We start from the raw sequence: 22,474 nt of genomic DNA, 5'->3' as shown, positions 1-22,474 counted from the left end.
TACAATTAAAGGGACAGTTCCACACAATTAAGCAATGTAACAAGAATTGTAAGTTAGAGACTAAAGGTGTAACGGATTATGTAAAGTGTGTAACTGACCATGTAAAATGTGTAACTGATAAACGGAATTGCATACATGCAACCAGTGAGGAAAAGTCACGAGATCACGATCGGACCCCCAGAGTGTCCATAAGCAAGGAAAAGCTGTGCGATGCGAGATTCCCACCACACGCAGCCAATGCAGCGGCAGACACCCATCGGGTGCACACAGGTCCAGCAAGCTACCCAATGCAGTAGCCTGCGTCCCAGGGACCAGAGTCATGCAGCACGAAGTGTGGCCACAAGCAGCCAACACACACGAGCTGCTAAGCGAGCGACCTCAACAGGATAAAGGCACCGGTGGTGATACCATGCCCTGGGTCGGCTCCATCACTCAGGCAATCGATGGCACCAACTGCCACGAGCCTGAAGGAGCAGACTGCACTAAGGCCATACCCCTAGATGTCGGGTCACCCGCCACTGTTTCCCCAGAGGAAACAAGCACCAGGCAGGATCTCAAACCAAGCGACACTCAGGCCAGTGAGTCAGCTGTTCCCTGTGCACTGCTCGACGACAGCTCCTCAGGGAGCAGCTGGGACCCAGGGCGTAAAGAAAGGACCGGGGGGGGGGGGGGCGGGGGGTCATAGACATCTGTGAACCTGCCTGACGTTAGGAACCACGGCGACAGCCCCGAGAGCAGGCTACGCGAGCCAAACGGCTTCCCACTGCCAGCACCGGGCACTGAACCACCACAGGACTGCAGGGACACCACCCAGCAGCTCCGGAACTAGCTTGTCCCTACGCACCGGTCACTGCATCGACAAGGCATCTAACGCTCTTGTCGCACCACAACTTCCCTGAACTTGTGTGTACATGAATGCCAGGAGCCCCTGCCATACCAACGTGGGGGTGGGGGGAGAATGGAGCGGTCAGTGTTATTGGGAAAGATTTCTCCCTCGGGCAACGGCACCTGTAGAATAGATGTTAGAACGAAATATGTAACTGTAGTATTAAATGCGTGTGTAAAATGTGTAAAGATGGCTACTTGTGGTTTAGCAAAGCCCCAAGGGATTTCAGCCAGCAGAAAGAGGCTGCATTCTTAGTTACTGATAACTGCTGTTTTCTCACACAGGGATACACATGAGCTCTGCAGATGTCCCTAATCAACGGGCTAATAGGCCCCAGACGAGGTGTCCCGGTCCATGTTAGAACAATATGACTCTGTAACAGGACTAAGATAAGGAGACTGCCCAAAGACAGCACCCAAGGACAGTAAGATAAGGGGGGGGGGGCGCACAGACCATGTCACAAGACCATGAATAACCCTTAGCAACACATGAGACAATCACGCAGTCACATAATGGTTAGAAACTACTTCTATTGGTCGATTTGAATCTATATGTAATCTATAATCAATATGATTGGATAGTGTCTGGCCAAAATGGGCTGATGTAACTGTAGTAAACTGTTGTAATCATATAAAAATCCATGAAACCCTTTGTTCGGCGGAGAGAGGTACCTGGACCCACCAGTTGCTTCATCTCCCCGCCGGCGTAATAAACCATTTTGAAGTATGGACCGACCCTGAATGACGAGTGATTCTTGGAGGATACATTCGCACTAACAATGGCGTAGTCGGCAGGATATTACGGAAGTCATTGGGACACCCCTGGAGAATCCAGGTGAGTATAAGTCCGAGCATAAAAATAGCGGGGTGTTGGAGGTGAACGCACAGGTCGATCGACATGGATGGATGGTCCAGTATCTCACGCACCTAGCCTGAGCCTGAATTAAGAGGACTTAGTCCCACGTGACGGCCAGGATCAAGTAGGCGTAGAGACCAAAAGCGACACCTCTCGGACCCAACAAGGAAGGGGGCAATAAATCCCAGGGGGAAGGGACCAGGCAGTGTCCGAAGGCTGACACAATATCTGACCTGTAAGGAGAGTCAGACCAACAGGCAAAACGGTGGTAGGTCGTCATTAAGGAGGGCATAGAGCACTGCGGGAATTGCTTATACGTGTTTTAGGAATTGCATGAGTTTGTGTAATAGCAGATTCGTAACCTGACAGTGGATAGAAACAGCCTCCTGCAAGTCACGTCGGGGGAGGTGGACCGCTGAGACTGAGGTGGTCTACTACAAGTCACGCTGGTGAAGGCGGACCTCTGAGGGTCAGATCTCTAACTATACGAAATTCTAAACATGGCCAATATAACAACAGAACTTGAGTGGGGACCCGAAGGGTCCCTTACCCGCCACTTGGTGGGAAAACAGAAAAAGATGATAAGTCAGATGATTACATCAGGTTAGAAACCCCACGACTCGCCGGAGAAACAGGAAAGGAAAGATAAAGATGAAAAAGCCTTGGTCCTGATCCTCCGGGCCCATGTAATATTGACAGAAAAGGTAAACCAATATATAAGATATAAAAGGGAGAAGGGGAAGGTCATGTCCGGACAGACCGTCCTGCCCACCCTGACCAAGAGCGCGTGTGCACCACCTAATGAGGAGGACATTGACTGGGGATTCCCAGACGAAGGGACGAATGAGTATGATAGGGGCGAAGGAGATGCTCTGCCCCCTCCATATGCCCCGACATACTCGGCCAAAGCAGCCCCGATAAAACTAGAATATATACCAGGGATCCCAGCGCGGTGCCCTGGGCAAGGAGGAACGGGACAAGCTGCTCGACCCCCGCAAGTAAAAATGACGTACATCTCCCTATCTCCCGGGGATACGATGCAGCTGCTAAACAAATTACCAGTCCTGTTACCCCGAAGTAGCAATGCGGCTTTTTGGCAAAAAATTAAAGAAATGCGCATTTGCCACCAACTCCACAGTCGGGATGTAGTGGGATTAGTTAGAACTAAAATGCCCGAAAATTACTGGGCACGGCTACCCGCAGCTTATAGAGACGGGGCTTGGTGCGAGGACCTGTCCACTGACCAGCAACAGCAAGAAGCCGATATAGCAGCATTTAAAATGTAAGTTACAACAGCTTTAGGACAGGTCCCCGTGAATTGGAATTCGATAGTAGGTGTAACCCAAAAGGAAGGCGAGGGAGCACAGGAATACGGAACGAGGAAATTTGAAGCCTTTTTAGCACATAGTAGAGTACCAAATGTAGATGGGCAGAACCCGGCCTTTATACAGCTGTATAAAGATGGGTTAAGCCCCACACACCAAACTATACTGAAGACAGAACTAGTGGTATTTAATAATTATGACGACCTGGAAAACTGGGCCACTGCGGTAGATAATCAGCAGAGATCCAAAGCTGCAGCCCACACCACAGAAATCCGTGCAGCAGCTGCCGCGACACCTGAAGTATGTTATAAGTGTAAAGAACCGGGACACCGCCGAGCGGAGTGCCATGTAGAAGTTACTCCCAAAAAGTGTCAGAACTGTGGTAGATGGGGACATGAACAACCGGACTGTTGGTCAAGGGGAGGTGGTCGGGAGGGTCAGAGACCTTCCTTGGTACGAAAAAAGAAACCGCGATCGGATGAGAAAACAGTAGACACCAATAAACTGGGGAACCGGCAGCTTTTGTACATCATCCAGCAGCTAACCCAGCAACAGAAACAGTCCCTTTGAATCGCATCGTCCCCCGGTCAGGGACGTGATCCTCGTCTGTGGGTCAACGCATCGTTAGGGGGCCAGCGGAGCGACATGTTAATAGATACGGGTACATCAGTGTCCCTGACCAACCTTGACTTGCCCACGACCCGACGATCGATCATTGTACAGGGAGTAGGAGGTAACCAAACCGTTGCATGTCAGAGTGAATACCAATTGCTAGAAGTAGACGGCACTATGCTACCGGTACAATTCTGGGTATGTCCGAACACGGAGGGTACCATATTAGGAATGGATTTGTTGAGTGAGCAAGGCATGGTAGTAGACGCCCGAAACAAACAAGTAATTTGGACAACGAGAAAGGGACATAAAGACAAAATCAGCGGAAAGTGGGTCCCAGTGAAGATTGTAGCAACCGTGGGTAATGCGGCCAAGTTAACTAGGGACTGGACTAAAGATGGGATGTTGGGACTAATATGTCAAGCCCTGCCTGATATATGGGCTAAGGACAAACAAGACTGTGGACTAATTAATATATTACCAGAAAAGATCATAGGGCCCATTCACCCTCCCCACAAGCAGTACCCGATTAAACCTGAAGCCATACGAGCCACGGAGTCGATCATAAGAGCCTTGGTAGAACAAGGTATATTAAGACAAACAGTATCAGTCACGAACTCTCCAATGTGGCCGGTGAAAAAACCCGATAATAGCTACCGACTAACAATAGACTACACTGCCCTGAATAAAGTGACACCCAATCGGAGCCAGTCCTGCCACGATTTTTAACGGCCTGAGTCCAGAACACAAGGTCTTCACCGTCCTGGACATCGCTAACGGATTCTGGTCGATCCCATTGGATCCCGAGTCCCAGGAAAAGTTCGCTTTCACTTCCCAGGGCAAGCAATATACGTGGACACGGCTCCCCCAAGGGTTCCACAACAGCCCAAACATTTTTCATCGAGTTATGAGTAGGACCCTGCAAGAATGCGACCTAACACCGTACAATAGTACGATATTACAATACGTGGATGACATCCTAATATCCTCGTCAAATGACCGGGAGCACCGAGGCACCCTAACTGTGGTATTGAGGACGTTAGGGAAGCAGGGTTTAAGAGAAATCCAAGGAAAGCACAAATAGGACAGGCTAGAGTACGATACATGGGGCATGACATTAGTCAGGGAACCAAAACCCTCCCGACGGATCAGAAAGCGGCGATTGCCGACATGCCTCGACCCACCAGAGTGCAGGGCGTACAGTGGGTAATGGGACTGTTTAACTACTGTAGGAATTTTATTTCCCAGTTTGCAACGATCGCAGAGCCCATTCAGCGTTCAGTCAAGGGCGGAAAACCCGGGACAGAGCAAGTGGAATGGGGGGTGGAACAGGAGCAAGCCTATGAACAGTTAAAGGCTGGGCTGCTGTCAGCCCCTGCTCTAAAGTTACCAGACATGTCCAAACCATTCCACGTGTATTACAACCTGGAGGGGGGTTTTTACAGCGCAGTAGTGACCCAGGAAAAGGGGGGTGCGATGAGACCTGTAGCGTATTACTCCACACAGGAATCCCCGATAGTAAAGGGACTCCATCGATGCGTAGCGGCCCTCGACTGTGCAGCCTGGGCTATGAGGGTATGTGAGCCTGTGACCATGTCCGGACAGTTGGTTATACACACAAAGCACACTATAGTGGGATTGCTGAACACTGGAAGGTTAAAAATGGTGTCAGATGCCCGACGGGCAACTTGGGAAGCGGTGTTGATACCCAAAGATCAGTCCGTACCAATAATAAGAGATGTAGGGTTTAACCCATGTTGTAGGAGGTAGGCACCTGCAGAATATATCAAACACTAGGCATTAGGCACCTGCTAAATATATCTAAACTCATATAAGTTTAAAGTGGCCACACACAAAATGGCTGCCCAGGCATGATGGGAAATCAGGTAGTCAAGCTGTGAACTATTGACTAAGCAATGACCGAGCAATGACCCTGTGAGGCCCACTATAGGAATGCCTTGGATGCAGGATAAGAATAATAAACCAATTAATTCCCCGAGAAGAAAGAGATAGGGAGAGAACCCATCTCCTGTAAACAAGGTCATAAACCAATTATTTCCCCAAGAAGAAAGAGATAGGGAGAGAACCTATCTCCTGTAACAAGGTCATCAATCAGCCCGAGCTGACAATAACCGAACATGTAGTTCCTGAGGCACCAGGGGAATTCTATTGGGTTAAAAGAACCTATATGTAATCTATAATCGTTTTGATTGGATTATGTCCAGCCGTGATGGGCGGAGTAACTGTAGTAAAAACTGTTGTGAAACATATAAAAATCCATGTAACCCTTTGTTCTGTGGAGAGAAGCCTGGATACAGTCCTGAGACTTTCTCCCCGCTAAGCGTTAATAAAGGCTGCTTTGGTGTTGGAACCGACTCTGAGTGTTGAGTGATTCTTCTGAGAAAACATTCACGCTAACAGTGGCGTAGTCGACGGGATTTCCCGGAGTCGCTGGACGCCCTTGGAAAAACCCGGGTGAGTATAAAAAACAATTTTTAAGTATAAAGGGTGCGGAAGGTGGAAGCCGGTTGATCGACACGAGGAGACAGTCTAATATCTCAAACGCCTAGCCTGGGCCTGAATTAAGAGGACTTTTGTCCCACGTGACGGCCAGGAACCAAGTAGGCGTAGGGAACACACTTAGACTGTGGGATCGTGATCCCGAGAGACATCTTCCGGACCCAGTAGTGTAATTTGAAATACCCCGGTGTAGAACCAAGTGGTGTACAGCGGCTAACGGAATCCAAACCTGTGAACAGGGTCGGACCAACGGGCCGAGCGGTGGTAGGTAGTCGTTAAGGAGGCGTAGAGCACTGCGGGAAATTGCTTAAACGCCTTTTAAGAATTGTATAAGTTTGTGTAACAGCAGAACTTGTGACCTGACAGTAGCTAGGAGACAGTCTACTCCAAGTTGCGCTAGGAAGGAAGCGGACCTCTGAGAGTAGATTCCTAACGGTACTAGTCCTACCCAGGAATGGCCATGAAAGCAAGTAAACTCGAGTGGGGATCAGAAGGGTCCATTACCCGCCATCTGGCGGAAAAAACTAAAGAAGCTAATCGAAAAAAAATGATTAGCTCAGGGTGGAATCCTCAGGAACTACCAGCAAAGCAAAGGGAATGGTGGGAGAAGGAACGGAAAGTCAAAAAGAAAAAAAGGCTGTGGTCTTGATACTGCGAGCCCATGTAAATTAACATAGGAAATTAAGATTAAAAAAAACTGACGGTGATTGTCTTAAGTGAAGTATGGAAGAGGAATAGAACCGGCCAAAGAAAAAAAAAGATTAACAGGAAAGAAGAGAGACTTTTGTGAACGTCTGTTTTAAATGAGAAGTGCCTGTGTGATTTTGTGACTGCGGAATGAATTTTTTTGTTGTCATGTTTCTGAAAGCCTGGTTGGAAGAGGAATGCAAGTGTCTGTTTATTTTAGCTAACCCTTTGTAGTGCTGTCCTGTATGTGGGAAGTTTTAAGACATTTTAAGTTAGAAACGCAGGTGTGGATTTATTCGGATGATAAGTTACGGAGCTAGGAAATGTACAAAGGATAGGTTTGTTGAGCAAAAGATTAAAAATACATAGTCCCGGTGGTTAAAAAAAAGAATTTACTTGTCGAAAGAAAACATGCAATGACTGACTGGATTGAAAGACATAAATTTAGTCTCAGAATGAGATAAAGAATGCTTTTTAAAAAAAAAAGAGCTTCTAGCAAAAAAAAAAAAGGTTTTAAATAAAGATTGAAATTACAAAGTTTGAATTGGGATTTTGAGATATTCAGAGAAGGCACAGAAAATAAAGACGCCACTTTGAAAGTAAACAAAATGTGTTTGTGATGGAAAAAGACATAACTTATTAAATATTAGTTGATGTTTGCTGTGAAAAAGATATTGGTTTAATTAGAAAAATAAAAAAATTTGGAAGAGGTAAAAAAACACTCAACATTTTAAATTATGAGAAAGTTTCAATGCAGTTTGAAAAGATTTCCAAAATGGACAGTGTTTATCAAGAAAAGTCACGAACAGTCTAAACAAGCAGGAGAGTTTTGAAGATCTAAGCTATGCGAACTCAGCACAGAGAAAAAAAAACTGGGAATTAGAGAATCTTACTGAATTCTTAAATTCTTATAGAAAATTGCACAGAAGTTTAGATTTTGGGCTGAGAGAGAAATTTAAAAAAAAAATTGAATTTCAGTAAACAAAATTGCTATTAAAAATGTGTGGTCTCGTTTTATATCAATTAAAAAAAAAATTTATTTGGCAAGTACTTGAATTAGAAGTTAAGAAAACATTGGAGTTTACTCTAAAATGCCGTCTTCCCTGATGAGAAGATTTTTATTATTTATGCTGTTTAACGGATTCCTAATTTCTAAGTAAGTTTTGAAGGCACAAAGACTTTTTTTTTTCAGATGATTACGTGAAGTCACGTAATGACATCAGGTCTTCTTACAAACCTGGAAAGGAGTTAACCCTTTCCATTAACAGGCGTTTAAGATACTGAACATTATTAGTTTGGATTTCTTAATAGAAAAAAAAGACTCACCAAACAGAGGAAACATGAAATAAAAACAGAACTAGCTTATGTAATAATACTTGCCTTATACAATAAAGGAATAGATACTCAATAAAACAAATTGAAGAGTTAAAAGCTAAGATAAACAGGCTGGAAGAGATAACGGGACTAGACGGATAGTGCAGTGCGCAGCCATAGCACCATCACCTATGGCAATAGAGCCAATGTACCCCACGGTGGGTAGGTGTAGTCCACAAACCCAACCTAACGGTAAAGCAGACAACGATGTTCGGAGGAATAGCTTTGGCCTTGGTCATAATAGGAGTTTGGGTAATATTTAAGTGGGTAAAGACATGGGCGCACGCCCCACAGATTCAACTCGAAATGGTTCGATTATAACCTTGTGCTTCTGATTTTGCAGGGTGACAGGGATACTCGTAGAGCAAAAAACTTAACCCCTGGTGATGACCAGGCCATCTGTTTAAAATTACAGATAATACTTACCGGAATGGGAATACGAACGGCGCTACTCGTAATATGGATAGCCCTGCGACATGCACGTACCCTGGGCAACACCGACTGACAGCAGAGCACGCTGGAAATAAACAACTACATGAACTATGGAGTCTTGTTTAATTTAATGGATGGAATGTGCATCCCAGCAGCCAAGGACTGGAGCAAGGACAGGACTTATTTTAATGCATGGTTACAAGTGAATCCTAATAAGAATAAGAGTATGTGTACAGTGCTCCACGGGTATAAGGAGCAGCTGCATTAAACGGAGGGATGTCAAAGGGCCCGATGAATGTACTTTCGGCATAATTTGCGCGCCTCCGGGACAATCCCAGCAATCAGTCATCCGCAAAAAGGGAGTGGGGCTGTGTGGGTACTACGAGGAGGCGGGGGCGGCTGCAATATGATTGTATGTATGTTTCTCACCCCCTCCAACACCGCGCCCCATAAGAACCACTACATTGCCCGAGGAACTGCCTTGTCCCATAACTACTAAGGGACCAGAGAATGGGATTGTAATGTACAACGAAGGGGAATTATTGCATGATAATGTTAAACATGAAATTGTGCCTGTTCTGATCAATATTTCAGGCATCCAGATGCCGGTGAGAATGTAGATAGAAGGTTTGCGAATGTGTTAGTAAGGGATCATGGGAAAATGGCCAAGAGAAATTGTGCAGCTGCGATATTTGCCCTGTCGACACAAACAAAGGATTACTCAGAGTTGTGGTCAAACACGAGTTACGTGAAAAAGCAAAAGTCAGACATGATTCAGATGAGGGGCTGCTATAAACAGCAGTAAAATAGGGAAGTGTGATGAGATTCGAAACAATAAACACATCCCTGGAGCCCGCCCTATTTGGAGAGTTGCTAGCCTGCAATTGGGTATGCTATGGGGGAAATCGACCAATGATTGTATAAACTGAGTGTCACTCAAATGTGTTCTGCTGTAACAATGTATAAGTGTTGAGCTTTTGTACTGTTACGTAGCTTGTCAGGACAGAGGTGGACAAACTCGACTCGAGTGTGTTCCCCTTTATCTTAACAGGTCCCGCCGGGAGAATCTACAGAATAAAGGTCTTATGTTGCTAAGACTAAAAGTTTTCGTGTGTCAGTGAATTCGCTGAAACAGATTGAAGGGAAAAGAATCCAGTATCAACATTTGGTGTCAGAAGTGGGATCTCAACGGACGACTGCCGAAAACTTGCGAATTAAGAGCTAGACTAGCCTTGGACGAGACGAGGGGAAAATGGCCACTGGAGTAAGTATAATTTCAATACTGCTCCAGTTTCCTCCGGTTTCAAAAGTCTGAGGAAAGTTTAGCCACTCGCTGGTTCTCAGGTGGTGTCTGAACGAGATCCAAGTTAATCTGGCGAACACGTTTTAAATTTAGAAAATAAGTGTCCAAGTCAGGTGTGACGTCGACCTTGTATATCACTTGGCCCGTCTAGGCACTGATTGGATTTAAATCGGGAACCTAGAAAAAGTAAGGAGTGTCGTGCGGCGTCACGAACAGGCTGTGTGGGTTCGAGGCCCAAGTAAATAGAGAATCGCGCGAACCGCGTAGGGAAACGCGGAGGTTAGGGAATTATGTAAAATTAAGCTGCGGGACTGTGTAAATTTTAAACTGTACTTACGCCAGGTGCGGTGTCGATCTTGTATATCACTTGGTCCACCTAGGCTCTGGGTAAGCTAAACTGAGATCACCACGGGGCGGCGTGGGGGACGATTCGGATTAATTAGGACCCCGATCCAACGTGCGGCGACACAAGGATGGGTAATTTAGATAAAACTACGAATTCCCTGAAAGGTCATGGATCCAAAAAAAAAGAGAGAATCTTGTGAACGTCTGTTTTAAATGCTTGTATGATTTTTACTGTGGATGAGAAAGCTTGTGTGGGGAGACCGGGGAGTTGTGGTTTGTTTTAGCTCCACCCACTTTTTCAAACAGTGAAAGTTTTTTTTAACCCTTCGTAGTGTTGTCCTGGATGTGGGAAGTTTAAGAGTGTGAACCTTATTGAATTACGTATAGTCGGATGATAAGTTACGGAGCCAGGAAATGCACAAAGGATAGGTTTGTTGAGTAAAAATATATATATATATGGTCCCAGTGGTTAAAAAAGGATTTAATAGCCAAATGGAGACAGTACTGTCAAAAGCTGAAAGATGAGTCCCTTCTGTCAAGCTGGCAGGAAAACGCCACTAAATTAGGGCTGTCCTTGACAGAAGGAGGACATGTTAAAACTGTAGACGTCCTAAAGAAAGAGTGCGCGCACGAGAAACGTACTAAGAGTTCCCTTGGGACCTCTGAGAAGGGTACCGATAGACTACGTAGTCGAATGGTTGGTTTTGCGTTGACCGAGGCTGATGATGAAATTGATGAATGGACACAGCCGCGCCCAACGGCGCCTCCTGCAGCCCCGGGCCCTTCACCACAGCCTCCTTCCCATCCCCCTCCACCTTACACTCCGGCGAGAGGAGTTAAAGATAACCGTAACCCCACACCAACGAAGCGACAAGCCCAAACTGACTCCTCATCCTCTGATAGCGATTCAGATCCCCAGTTCACAGGCAATATAGCTGAGAGGACCAGATCTCACACTCGGAAGGGCAGAACTATATCTCGACATCACAGACAGTCCCGTAAATCCTCTAGTCAAACTACCAGTCCCAGTTGTGAAAGGCATAGCAAACACTCCCACCGATCAAGACGCGGAGGTGCCGAGCAGTCAGACAGCTCCGAACCATCCTCCGACCTAGAAATTCCCAGTCCGACCAATGTCAAACCCTGATGCACAACAAGCTGCAAACCACCCCACTATAGATGTATATGTACCATGGAAACCAAATGAGATTATGACCATCCTGGCTACCATACCAGATCGAAAGAGAGAACCGGTCAAATTTATAGATCCCCTCCGACTCACCATTGGAGTTTATAATGCGGAATCAAGAGACTTGTGGTCCTTAGTGCAGCAGACCCTGAGCCCGACTGAACACGTCCGGTTCTTAGAAAATTTGAGGCGAGCCACCCATGATGCATTAGTGACTGCTCACCCTAATAATGCCCAGGATCGCCTAAACGCTATCTTTAATGCTCTCAGCAAGAACCTTCAGAAGCCCATCAGTATGGCAGCAGTATTAGAGACTAAACCTAAACGAGAAGAAACTGCCGACAAATTTATGGAAAGATTTATTGGAATATACGGAGGTCAATCAGGAGATAATGCCTTCAGGGCAGGGGATAATTCACCTCAATTCTGCGCTATTCTACTTCAGTGCCTGCCCTATTCGATTGCTCACGCTATCCGGACAAATAATATGAATTGGGCAGATACCAGTAAAGCCCAAATGGAAAGAGCGGTAAAATATTATTGGCAGGAGAAGAAGGGAGGGGAAGGAGGAGGTGCCCCCCCAACCCGGGTCAAGACCGAATATGTAATAAGGGAAGAGCCCTCACGGGGAGGACCGAAACCCGACCCAAGGGGATATCAAATGGAACCACAGTACTGTGTAAAGGGATGGGTGGATAACCAAGGATACGGATATACCCATCACCCAAATGGCCCAGGCCCTGCTAATTACGGACCACCCTATTGTCCCCGGCCCGGTATGGGAAGAGGCCGAGGATGGGAGAGAAGAGATGGGTGTTTTAATTGTGGGCAAGAAGGACATTGGAGTAGAGAGTGTCCCTCCCGTCGGCACGAAAGAGGAAGAGGAGGGGGGCAAGGGGGGAGAGGACGGGGATCTTACACTAACTTCTCCCAGAACAACCTCTTTGGCCAACCGTCCCCCGATTACGTAACTTGATTGTACAGAGAACCTCCCCGGATGACGAACCGATTTGCTGGTTTCCAGTCCCTAGCACGGCTAAACAAATGCGACAGTGGTTGGGGATGATCAATTACTGTAGATCCTGGATCCCTAACGTTGCCCTGATGACTAAGCACCTCACACCGTACACAACTAAAGAAGGCAGCTTTGAAATAGAAGCCACAGACGTTCAAGCCTTTAAGGAACTAAAGACAGCCCTGCTGCAAGCTCCGGCTTTGGGCCGACCCCTTTATGACCGGCCCTTTCAACTGTACTGTACAATCTTGAAAGACTGTGCCACTGCTGTGTTAACTCAGAAACACGGGGATAAGCACAGGCCTGTTGCCTACTACTCTTCCAAAATAGACCCCGTTGCCTTGGGGCACCCTGTATGTACCCAAATATTAACTTCCATCTACAATAGCCTTCAATCCGCTGCCATTACCCTCCAGCAGGATATTGTTGTGTACACCTCTCACTCCGTAGCTGCCCTCCTGGGCCAACTGCAGACTCAACACCTTACCATGGTCAGGCAAAGCAGATATGAGATCTACCTACTGAATAATCCTAAACTGACCTTTCGGCATTGTACTACCATTAATCCGGCCTGTTTTCTTACTGAGCCACCCCAAGATGAGGAAGAACCCAGTCATGACTGTTTATCTTTAATTCAGGAGGCCTCGTCGGTCAGGGAAGATTTAGTTGACGTACCAATGGAAGACCCAGACTGTATTATGTATGTTGACAGAAGTTCTTCTATTAATCCAGAAGGTACACGAATCTCAGGATACGCCATAGTAAACCAGGAGAATCAGGTCTTGGAATCTGCCGCTTTTGAAACCGCCTATTCTGCCCAACAAGCTGAACTATTCACCCTCACCCGAGCCTGTATCTTGGTCAAAGACCTCAAAGTCAATATCTATACCGACTCTAGATATGCCTTTGGGGTAGCCCATGATTTCGGACAGTTATGAAAAAGATAGGGGATTCCTGACCTCACAGGGAAACGAGATATCTCATAGGCAACTAGTATCAGATTTGTTGCAATCCCTCATGCTCCCTAAACGTATTGCTATTGTCAAGTGCACTGCCCACACTACCGGAAACTCTCCGGTTGATATAGGAAACCGCCGTGCTGACAGAGAGGCTAAAAAGGCCTCTTGCGGACAACAAATAGTGGTGCCTAGAATGATGAGTCAAACTAAAAGTCCTGCCAAGGATAAGTTAGCCTCGTAAAAACCAATGCCAACCATCCAAGATGTCATTAAAGCACAGGAGGACGCTCCTGAAAAAGATAAACTGTTGTGGAAAGATTATGGATGTATTTATGATAATGTTTCTAAACTCTGGACCACTCCCGCGGAACAGATTTGCATGTCTGACGAGTTGGCTCTATGGGTTATTGAATGTATGCATTTTGCTACTCATTGTGGAGCGAGGACAACAAGTGACACGCTTTTGGCCACTTGGTGGCACCCTAGACTCCAGATGCTAGCCCAGAACATCAGTAGTCGCTGCCTTGTTTGCCAACAGCATAATCCAGGGAAGGGAGTCCCCTGTGATTGGGGTAAGACGCCCCTACCAGAAGGCCCCTTTGAGACCTTACAGTTGGACTACATTGAGTTGCAAAGAGTTCAGTGTTACAAATATGTGTTAGTAATAGTAGATGTGTTTAGCAGATGGATTGAAGCCTACCCTACCCTGGACAATAAGGCTCAAACTGTTGTTAAGGTGTTAATGAGGGAAATTGTTCCTAGATATGGTATCCCAGCTCGACTGATGACCACCTATGTTCTTCCTCTGACTCAGGCTCTGCGACTAGCTCACAACCAGGTTCGAGAGGCTCACCTTGACCTCCCAGTTTTACCCGAATCGTCCCTCGTGGCACCAGGGAAGTATGTCCTGATTAAGAAATGGATTCGAAAAGGGTTGGAGCCACGATGGGAGGGGCCCTTTCAGGTGTTATTCACTACCCCCACCGCAGCTAAGGTTGAAGGGAGAAGTGCCTGGGTTCACCTGCACCACTGTAAACTTATTACTTCATAATGAGCCTCTCACTGGTCGTCCTAACCCTTGTTTCTGTTCCAGACTTCCTCTCCTCCATAGCTGAATAAACCACATCCTTGGGGCAGGAAGAAAAACGCCAAGAACACGGCAGGAGAAAGGAACAAACAGACTTAGCTGTTTTCTGATCTATCCTTATCCTATTGTTAACTAATGTATAGTATCGTCTAAAATTATTTAAGCATGTGTAAGCTAGCAGGTATAATTGTGCTATCTTGTGCTATCCTAGCAGAACTAGAAGGGCTACAGGATAACTTACTTTATCAGACCCATACCCGATTGCATGGTAATCGAACTGTGTGTTACCCACTAGCCCAATCAGTAGAGGCCCTGTTCGTGGCCACCCCTGGGCGGACTCCCCGTGACTTATATACGGCGGATACCTCGGACGCACCCTGTGAGGGACAAACGGGCGAATATAGAAGGGGTATACCGGGGAGATGTGTGGAATTAATAGACTCCATGAATCCTGAGTGCAGGGGATCCCAGGGAAAGAACGGAGCGGTATGCTCGGACATTGCAAGCTACCCGCTTTGCTTCTCAGGACAAGGGTGGGGTTGTGTATATGCCCTGGTCCCCGGGAACGCCACCTGTGTGCAGACGCAGTGTGCCCGTCAGCACTGTCGAATGCGTAAGGGCCAGTTTACCTGTACCCTGTAACGAGCAAAGATGCCTGAACGTGACCGCAGGAAGGCAAGTTATCTGCGGTCAGTGTAACGGAATTCATGTCAGCTCAGAAACATGGGCATACCCGTTTGATGCTTACCAATTGGTAGGATCAGGCTCAAATTTAAGGGAACCTAGAAATTGGTGGTATAAGCAGTTCACGAGTGTTAGCAACACCGACGTAAAGTGTCATAGAGCTAAGGAAGGATTCGTGTTCCTCCTCAACGGCACCTTCAAGACAGCAACACCGACCCTCCCGGTCCTCTTTGCAGTAGGAACTATAGGACCACTCACTGTCCCATGCCCCAAAAGTGGGTATACCCAGAGAAAGGAAATAGTTGGTTGGATTGGTTATTTGGAGGATCCTGGGGATCTTATTTAATGCATGGAGCAGTTATTCTCGTTATGATAATAGTTACCTGTTGTCTGATTATTGGTTGCTTTAATGTCTGTTGTAAAGTAATGATGGCAAAATTGGAGCAAACTCTTACAGTCACGGGCTCCCGGAATCTGGTTCAACAGACTAAAAATTTACTCGAGAATCAAGAATGCGAACGGCTGAATGCGATACTCCTGGAATAATCACAAGGGTTATCATGGAATGATAAAAGTGGGGAATGAGAATGTGAAAAAGGATTGCGAAAGTGGTAGATGGCTAGAGAAGGTAGCAAAAGGATGGAGATAGGGAATCATGGGTAAATGGCTGACCAAAGATGTCAAGCTGTGATAACTACAATGTCAGCACAAAAAGGGGTTACTCAGAGTTGTGGTCAAACACGAGTTACGCGAAAAAGCAAAAGTTAGACATGAGTCAGACGAGGGGCTGCTATATCCAGCCATGAAATAGGGAAATGCTATGAAAATCGAAACAATAAACACATCCCTGGAGCCCGCCCTATTTGGAGAGTTGTTAGCCTGCAATTGGGTATGCTATGGGGGAAATCGACCAATGATTGCATAAACTGAGTGTCACTCAAATGTGTTCTGCTGTAACAATGTATAAGTGTTGAGCTTTTGTACTGTTACGGGACTTGTCAGTAGAGAGGAGGACAGGCTCGAATCGAGAGTGTTCCCTTTATCCTAACAGGTTCCGGCCGGAGAATCTACAGAATAAAGGTCTTAAGACGAAAAGTGTTCGTGTGTCAGTGAATTCGCTGAAACAGATTGAAGGGAAAAGAATCCAGTATCAACAGACCAAGATGAGGAGAAACTTTTTCACCCAGAGAGTTGTGAACCTGTGGAATTCTCTGCCACAGAAAGTTGTCGAGTCCAGTTCGTTGGACATATTCAAAAGGGAGTTTGATGTGGCCCTTACGGTTAAAGGGATCAGGGTGTATGGGGAGAAAGCAGGAATGGGGTACTGAAGTTGCATGGTCAGCCATGATCATATTGAATGGTGGTGCAGGCTCGAAAAGCCAAATGGCCTGCTCCTGCACCTATTTTCTATGTTTCTATGAGTTCTCAGGTGACTGAAGAGTCCAATGCAGGAATTACAGTCTCTGTCACAGGTGAGGTAGAAGGTGGTTGAAGGAACGGGTGGGTGGGGAGCCTGGGATGTCGTGCGCTCCTTCCGCTGTCGGTGCTTGGCTTCAGCTTGCTCCCGGCGAAGAGACTCGAGCTGTTCAGCGCCTTCCCGGAAGCTTTCCTTCACTTCGGGTGGTCTTAGGCCAGGGATTCCCAGGTGTCGGTGGGGATGTTGCACTTTTTCAAGGCGTCTTTGAGGGTGTCACTGCCTGTTTAAATGGGCATTGTCTCTGTTTAAATTTGCAGTGTTCCTGTGCATGTTTAAAGGGAGAGGGAGTGAAATTTTGCTACTTTGCATCTCGTGTTACTGCCCCCAGCTCACGTAATGGGGTGCAAGAGAGTTTGCGACTGGGCGCGGTGAGAACAGTGCTTTCCGCTAAAGTGGGCGGGAGTTTTGCAGTGACTCTGCTGCACTCCGTAATGCTGAAGTAATTACCATGCACAGCGCCCCGGACCAAAAATTGTCCCTGGCCCCCTGGTCCTGTGCCTGGCACTGACAACCACAGCTTCAGCAGTCGGGTTTCAGTCGGATGTCGGCTGGTGGAGCGCTACTTACAGGCACCGTAGTAATTCCCGCCTCCTGTATGGCTCAGAGACGTGGACCATGTACAGTAGACAGCTCAAGTCGCTGGAGAAATACCACCCACGATGTCTCGCAAGATCCTACAAATCCCCTGGGAGGACAGACTCACCAACATTAGCGTCCTTGTCCAGGCCAACATCCCCAGCATTGAAGCACTGACCACACTCGATCAGCTCCGCTGGGCAGGCCACATAATTCACATACCAGACACGAGACTCCCAAAGCAAGCACTCTACTCGGAACTTGCCCACAGCAAACGAGCCAAAGGTGGGCAGCAGAAATGTTAGACGGACACCCTCAAAGCCTCCCTGATAAAGTGCGACATCTCCACTGACACCTGGGAGTCCCTGGCCAAAGACCGCCCGAAGTGGAGGAAGAGCATGCGGGAAGGCGCTGAGCTCCTCAGTCTCGTCGCCGGGAGCATGCAGACGTCAAGTGCAGGCAGCGGAAAGAGCGTGCGGCAAACCAGACTCCCCACCCACCCTTTCCTTCAACCACTGTCTGTCCCACCTGTGACAGAGACTGTGGTTCTCGTATTGGACTGTTCAGCCAACTAAAAACTCATGCTAAGAGTGGAAGCAAGTCTTCCTCGATTCCGAGGGACTGCCTATGATGACTTACAGGCGCCAGCATCTGGTTTACTTTTAGTTGGCCAATAATGCTTCTTTCTTAGTTTCACATAGTCTCTGTGCCCATTTAAAGGGAGAGTCTATGTGCCCGTTTAAAGGGACAGTTTCTTTGGATTTTCTGATTACTTCAAACAGGTATGCCCCACTTTGTGATTTGGAGAACAACAGGCAGTGATGTTAGCAGCAGTGACACCGAACCTCAATGCTCATATCAGCATCTTGGAAAAGATAAGAGGAAGGCTGCAAAGTTCAAAAGGACGTTGTTTGAACAGCCAAGGAAAAGCAAGAGGCAAACGGAAATCCTCATAGGGGACTCCATCATCAGGCACACAGACATCACCCTGTGTAGAGGCAAGGCTGCGTCAAGAGCAGACTTCTGTTTTCCAGGAGCCAAGATAGCTGATCTCCGGGATCGTGTGGATGAACTAATGAAAGGTGAGTGTCAGGATTCTGCAGTAGGTTTACATATTGGAACTAACGATATCATGGATAGAAGTCCATTTGTTTTGCAGGATTCCTACAAAAGCCTCATAGATGTCCTTCAGCAAAGGGGTGCAAGGTTAGTAGTCTCCGGGCTATTACCATCATGTCCAGATCGAGGGAGAGGAACAGGCAAATCCGTGGGATTCAACATCGGCTTCAGGACCTCTGCAAGAAGAAGCTTCACCTCATCAATAATCGGGAGGTGTTCAGCAAGGGGATAGTGTAGATAAGTTCAAAGTTAGCCTTACTGCACGTGATAATTACATAGCAGCAAAGCATGAAGATAAACCAGTTAGGGAGCAAACAAGAATTAATAGATGTGAGACCTTTTGAATTGCTTTCATGTAAATGCAAAGGAGTGTTAGAAGCAAATTGTCAGAATTGCAATCTTGTGCTGTGTTGAAGAATTTAGACATTGTGTATTTCTCAGACATGACTAGATGACAATGATGGCACAGACATTCACCTAAAGGGCTACAAGGGTTTCAGAAAGGTTAGTGTAGGCCAAAGGGGAGGTGGGGTTGCTATTTTTATCTGTGAGAATCTAACAGCTCGAGAGAGACTTGATATTGCCTCATTAGGCACAGCTGAAGCTGTCTGCGTTCAAGTGGACCAAGCTCACGGGCAGGGATTAATTATCGCTAATTGCCTGTATTTTTAATTGCTCACTGCACTCTGGAATGGTTCCGACAGATTGGAAGGAGTCCCCATTTTTAAAAAAGGTGACAATGCAGACCCAGGTAGCTATAGGCCCATCAGTTTGACATCAGTAATCGGTAAAACCCCAGACACCATGAAGTCTCATGGCTTCAGGTCAAGCATGGATAAGGAAACCTGCTGATTACCACCTACTGCCCCCCATCAGCTGATGAATCAGTACTCCCCCATGTTGAACACCACTTGGAAGAAGTACTGAGAGTAGCAAAGACACAGAATGTACTCTGGGACTTCAATGCCCATCATCAAGAGTGGCTCGGTAACACCACAACTGACCGAGCTGACCGAGTCCTGAAGGACATAGCTGCCAGACTGGGCCTGCAGCAGGTGGTGAAAGAACCAACATGAGGGAAAAACCTATTTGACCTCGTCCTCACCAATCTACCTGTTGCAGATGCATCTGTCCATGACAGCATTGGTAGCAGCGACCATCGCACAGTCATTCTGGAGATGAACTCCCGTCTTCACACGGAGGACACCCTCCATTGTGTTGTGTAGCACTACCACTGTGCTAAATGGGATATATTCAGAACAAATCGAGCAGTTCAAAACTAGGCATCCATGAGGCACTGTGGGCCATCAGCAGCAGCAGAATTGTATTCCACCACAATCTGTAACCTCATGGCCCGGCATATCCCTCACTCTACCATTACCATCAAGCCAGGGGACCAACCCTGGTTCAATGAAGAGTGTAGAAGAGTATGCCAGGAGCAGCACCAGGCGTACCTGAAAATGAGGTGCCAACCTGGGGAAGCTGCAACACAGGACTACACGCATGTTAAAAAGCGGAAGCAGCATGTCATAGACAGGGCTAAGCGATCCCACAACCAACGGATCAGATTAAAGCTCTAGTCCTGCCACATCCAGTGGTGAATGGTGGTGGACCATGAAACAATTAACGGGAGGAGGAGGCTCCATGAATATCCCCATCCTCAATGATGGCAGAGCCCAGCACGTGAGTGCAAAAGAAAAGGCTGAAGTGTTTACAACCATCTTCAGCCAGAAGTGTCGAGTGGATGATCTATATCGGCCTCCTCCTGAGGTCCCCACCATCACAGAAGCCAGTCTTCAGCCAATTCGATTCACTCCACGTGATAGCAAGAAAGGGCTGAATGCACTGGATACAGCAAAGGCTATGGGCTCCGACAACATCCCGGCTGTTGTGCTGAAGACTTGTGCTCCAGAACTAGCCGTGCCTCTAGCCAAGCTGTTCCAGTACAGCTATAGCACTGGCATCTAGCCAACAATACAGAAAACTGCCCAGGTGTGCCCTGTCCACAAAAAGCAGGACAAATCCAATCCGGCCAATTACCGCTCCATCAGTCTACTCTCAATCATAAGCAAAGTGATGGAAGGTGTCGTCCACAGTGCTATCAAGTGGCACTTACTCACCAATAACCTGCTCACTGATACCCAGTTTGAGTTCCCCCAGGACCATCGGTTCCAGACCTCATTACAGCCTTGATCCAAACATGGAGAAAACAGCTGTATTCCAGAGGTGAGGTGAGAATGACTGCCCTCGACATCAAAGCAGCATTTGACCGAGTGTGGCATCAAGGAGCCCTAGTAAAATTGAAGTCAATGGGAATCAGGGGGAAAACTCTCCAATAGTTGGAGTCATATCTAGCACAAAGGAAAATGGTTGTGGTGGTTGGAGGTCAATCATCACAGCCCCAGGAGTTCCTCAGGGCAGTGTCCTCGGCCCAACCATCTTCAGTTGTTTCATCAATGACCTTCCTTCCATCATAATGTCAGAAGTGGGGCTGTTCACTGATGACTGTACAGTGTTCAGTTCCATTCGCAACTACTCAGATAATGAAGCAGTCCATACCCGTATACAGCAAGACCTGGACAACATTCAGGCTTGGGCTGATAAGTGGCAAGTAACATTCATGACACAAAAGTGGCAGGCAATGACTATCTCCAACAAGCGCGACACCACCGCCCTATAACATTCAATGGCATTACCATCGCCGAATCCCCTACCATCAACATCCTCGGGGTTACCATTGACCAGAAACTTAACTGGACCAGCCACATAAATACTGTGGCAACAAGAGCAGGTCAGAGGCTGGGTATTCTATGGCCAGTGTCTCACCTCCTGACTCCCCAAAGCCTTTCCACCATCTACAAGGCACAAGTCAGGAGTGTGATGGAATACTCTCCACTTGCCTGGATGAGTGCAACTGCGACAACACAAGAAGCTCGATACCATCCAGGACAAAGCAGCCCACTTTATTGGCACTCCATCGAACACCTTAAACATTCACTCCCTCCATCATCGTCGTACCGTGGCTGCAGTGTTTACCATGTACAAGATGTACTGCAGCAACACACCAAGGCTTCTTCAGCAGCACCTCCCGAACCCACGACCTCTACCACCTTGAAGGACAAGGGCAGCAGGCGCATGGGAACACCACCACCTCCATGTTCCCCTCCAAGTCACACACCATCCTGATTTGGAAGCATATCGCCGTTCCTTCATTGCCGCTGAGTCAAAATCCTGGAACTCTTTCCCTAACAGTACTGTGGGAGTACCATCACCACACGGACTGCAGCGGTTCAAGAAGGTAGCTCCCCACCATCTTCTCAAGGGCAATTATGGATGGGCAATAAATACATAGAAACATAGAAAAAAAGGTGCAGTAGTCGTCCATTTGGCCCTTTGAGCCTGCACCACCATTCAATATGATCATGGCTGATCATGCATCTTCAGTACCCCATTCCTGCTTTCTCTCCATACCCCTTGATCCCTTTAGCTGGAAGGGTCACATCGAACTCCCTTTTGAATATATCGAACGAACTGGCCTCAACAACTTTCTCTGGGAGAGAATTCCACAGGTTCACAATTCTCTGAGTGAAGAAGTTTCTTCTCATCTCGGTCCTAAATGGCTTACACGTTCTCCTTAGACTGTGACCCCTGGTTCTGGACTTCAACAACATCGGGAACATTCTTCCTGCATCTCACCTGTCCAATCCTGTCAGAATTTTATATGTTTCGATGAGATCCCCTCTCATTCTTCTAAATTCCAGTGAATATGAGCCTAGTCGATAGTCTTTCTTCATATGTCAATCCTGCCATCCCGGGAATCAGTCTGGTGAACCTTCGCTGCACTCCCTCAATAGCAAGAATGTCCTTCCTCAGATTAGAAATCAAAACTGTACACAATATTCAAGGTGTGGCCTCACCAAGGCCCTGTACAACTGCAGTAAGCCCTCCCTGCTCCTGTGCTCAAATCCTCTCGCTATGAAGACCAACATGCCATTTTCCGTTTTCACCGCCTGCTGTACCTGCAGACCA

At 47.1% G+C, this 22,474-nt stretch overlaps 1 protein-coding gene across 1 annotated transcript in view; it reads left to right on the top strand.

Moving 5' to 3' along the window:
- LOC139248867 (zinc finger protein 436-like) overlaps positions 1–15,212 on the top strand; it is a 194,950-nt gene extending 179,738 nt beyond the window's left edge. The window contains exon 3 of the transcript XR_011591111.1: positions 14,596–15,212. The gene's annotated coding sequence lies outside the window, so the exon portion shown is untranslated. The remainder of the gene's footprint in view (positions 1–14,595) is intronic.
- Positions 15,213–22,474: the final 7,262 nt, after the last annotated feature.

Source organism: Pristiophorus japonicus, unplaced genomic scaffold, assembly GCF_044704955.1.
Source record: "Pristiophorus japonicus isolate sPriJap1 unplaced genomic scaffold, sPriJap1.hap1 HAP1_SCAFFOLD_298, whole genome shotgun sequence".
Taxonomy (NCBI): Eukaryota; Metazoa; Chordata; class Chondrichthyes; family Pristiophoridae; genus Pristiophorus; species Pristiophorus japonicus.
This window is presented reverse-complemented; position numbering and strand designations above follow the sequence as displayed.